We start from the raw sequence: 2,987 nt of genomic DNA on the forward strand, positions 1-2,987 counted from the left end.
TTCCTTGCCCTTGCTTCAACCACAAATTTTTCCGTCATGGACGGCCCAAAGAATGTCATGTAGGTGCGTCTCCGGCCCGCACATGATGAAAAGCCCATTTTCTGTCATGATTTTTTGTGATACAAATAGGAACCCACCACATTTATGATTATACCGGGTTTTGTCACAATAATCGTCATAGAGGTGTCATAAGCATGACAGAATTTTTTTTCGTTTGGCCCAAAATGTCACGTATGTGTATTTTTTTTGTACTGACCCCAATCATGGCACTGGCGTAGTAATGAACAATGAGGCATCAAATCACAAAGCTGCTCCTTTCCTGCAGTTAAGAGGGACGAAGTAATGCTAAAAAAATAAGTTGGAGGGACGAAGCATCCGTCATTTCACTCGTTGCTGAATCCACTTCTCCCTCATCTTCTTCAAGTTAACCACGTATAGCTTCTGTCGTTGTTCTGCCTCATGTGGGACGCGGATCGGCTTGGTAAAGCACTGACACGTGGGACTGCATGTTAGCAAACCGCCAGGCCAACATCCTCCTAAAATAAGAAACCTCCCCTGCCTGCCGCGTGTCAAAATGACCTCCTTTTTACTAATCTTGATACTATAATTTTTCAGATCAATATAATCAAGATTTGTATAGATAGCAGACAGGAGCAAACCAAGTGGTACGGTTAAGGGCATCCACAATGTGTAGCCAAATGTGAAAATAGCTTTTGGCATTGATGGGAACCATTGTGGATGGTGCTGCCAAAGCTAAAAAGATGAAACCGAAACTCCCTAACACTACTGGAATCAGGATCTTTGCTGTCAGCCAGCTCTTTGCCCTCAGCTAGCTGATGGCAAAGAAGGTCTTTGCCATAAGCATACAGAAAGTTGACAACAAAGAAAGACCGGACGGCAAAGAGTGTGTTTGCCGCCAGCTAGCTCTTTGCCGTCAGCTAGCAGACGGCATAGAAGATTTGCCGTCAGCTAGCTTATAGCAAAGAGGGAGGGTGGCCCACTAGTGAGAACAACCTAACGGCCACTTTTTTGCCGTCTACTAGCTGACGGTAAAGAAGCTCGCCATTCACGAGTAGACGACAAAGAAAGTTGCAACCTAATGGCCGTTCCCCCCCGGCCCCACCCCACTAGCAACGCTCTGTGCCGTCTGCTAGAAGACAACAAAGAAGTTAAAACTAACTAAAACGGCCGGCCCCGTGCCCCACCCCTCTCTCTCTCTCCCTCACCTCACCGGCGCCACCCCAATGCACCAACGGACCTCGCGCCGCCCTAACGCCCGCGCCACCCTGACGCCCTCGCCGCCCATGCCATGCCAACGCCCTTGCCGCCCACGCCACCCTGACGCCCCCGCCGCCCCGATGCCCTCGCCGGCCGACCGCCCCGCCGCCTCGACCACGAGGCGCCCCGCGGTACCGACGCCCTAGCCACCCCGACAGCCCGCCGCCCTAGTGCCCCGCCGACACACTCCGGTGAGCTCCCCCTGTTTTTTTTCTACTGCTAGTAAATAGGTTAGTTAGTACTATTAGTTTCTTTTTCTCTGCTGCTAATAATTAGGTTAGTTAGTACTGTTAGTTTCGTTAGTTTGGTTTTCTAGGTTACTTTGATTTTCTAGGTTAGTTAGGTTAGTGTCATTCCTCTCATGTCTTCTTTTGTCAGATTTTGTTTTATGTAGTAATTTAAGTTCTGTTTCGTTGACTTGTTTGTTTGAGTTTGTGTTTCTATTTGTCCGGTGATGAAAAACCTGTTAATCATACCATCTTTAGCGACTGATTGGTCGCTGTGCACCCATGCTGTCGTTCTGCAATTCTGAGGAAAAATGGAACATCTTAGCATAATTTTTGTGAGTATTTCTGAACTTATGCTGCGAAAATGTGCAATTCTAATGTCCACATTGGCTATGTCGTAATTTTTAGCAAAATGTTAATTGGGCTAGAATTTTTCAAACAGGCTATCCTTTTGGTGGATCTTGAGTTGCTTACTGCTACTTTTTTGATCATAAGCATAATCCTATTTGCCTAGAAAGCATTGTCTGACAGCTCAACCATTTGTTATGAAACTCTTTAAATATTCTTATTTGAACTTAGGAATCTGTGTAACGTTTCTGGTTGATTTTTCTTTCATAATTGGAGATTGTTGTCTATGGATCCTGGTGATGACTTGTGATGTTAAAAATTAGTGGCCTAATTCATACATTGATGAGATTTATATTATCACTCTGAGTGATCTGTCCAACAACATATCCAACTTTTTTATGTTTGTGTTTTTTGATGATATTTCTGTTATCTGGACACAAATGTTCATAAATTGTTTATTTGCTTTGATCTTTGTTGTTAATTTTTGGTTTAAAATATTTCTCTATGAAGAGAGTACAAGCAGATCTTTGTTGTTATCTCGACACTTTTGCTTTGATCTTTAGACTAGGTTAGTTAGGTTAGTTTCTAGGTTAGTTAGGTTAATTAGTTTGTAGGTTAGTTAGGTTAGTTTTTAGGTTAGTTAGGTTAGTTCTGTTAACCAGTTCTAGTTTTAGTTTTACTAATTACTACTCCTAGAAAACAACCATGTAAATGATTAGGATTAGGATGCATATGCATCCCTTTTCTTTTGTTTCTTGAAAATCAGAAAAGAAAAAGAAAAGGCAGGTTTAGTCATCATTTGTCAATTAGTTGGCTAATGGTTTCTATAATTATTTGACCATGGGCATGGACAGGTAGCAACTAGGAAAGGTAGAATTTTGCATAAATGGTTTTTGTTGGATTGTTTATTTGACCAATGAGCTTCCCTAATTTTTCTCAAATATTTTGGAAACACTAAAATAATTTTAACCTATTAAAGACAAATTCTGCCGTTACGAAAAAGTGTTTAATTAGTTAGTTAGTTATTTTTTAGGTCAATTACTTAGTTAGTTGGTTAATTTTTATAGGTGTTGTTTTCACCCAACAATTCTTTTATTATGTTTATGTTGTACTAAATTTGTTTACTCTTCGTCA

At 41.5% G+C, this 2,987-nt stretch overlaps 1 non-coding gene across 1 annotated transcript; it reads left to right on the plus strand.

Annotated features, from left to right (window-relative positions):
- Positions 1 to 1,723: 1,723 nt before the first annotated feature.
- Positions 1,724 to 1,815, plus strand: LOC147984920 (small nucleolar RNA SNORD96 family). The gene has a single exon (XR_015617831.1). It is a non-coding gene; the product is annotated as a small nucleolar RNA SNORD96 family (small nucleolar RNA).
- The last annotated feature ends 1,172 nt before the right edge of the window (positions 1,816 to 2,987 follow it).

The sequence above is a fragment of the Triticum urartu genome, chromosome 2A (genome assembly GCF_056163025.1).
Source record: "Triticum urartu cultivar PI428250 chromosome 2A, HENAU_Tu73, whole genome shotgun sequence".
NCBI lineage: Eukaryota > Viridiplantae > Streptophyta > Magnoliopsida > Poales > Poaceae > Triticum > Triticum urartu.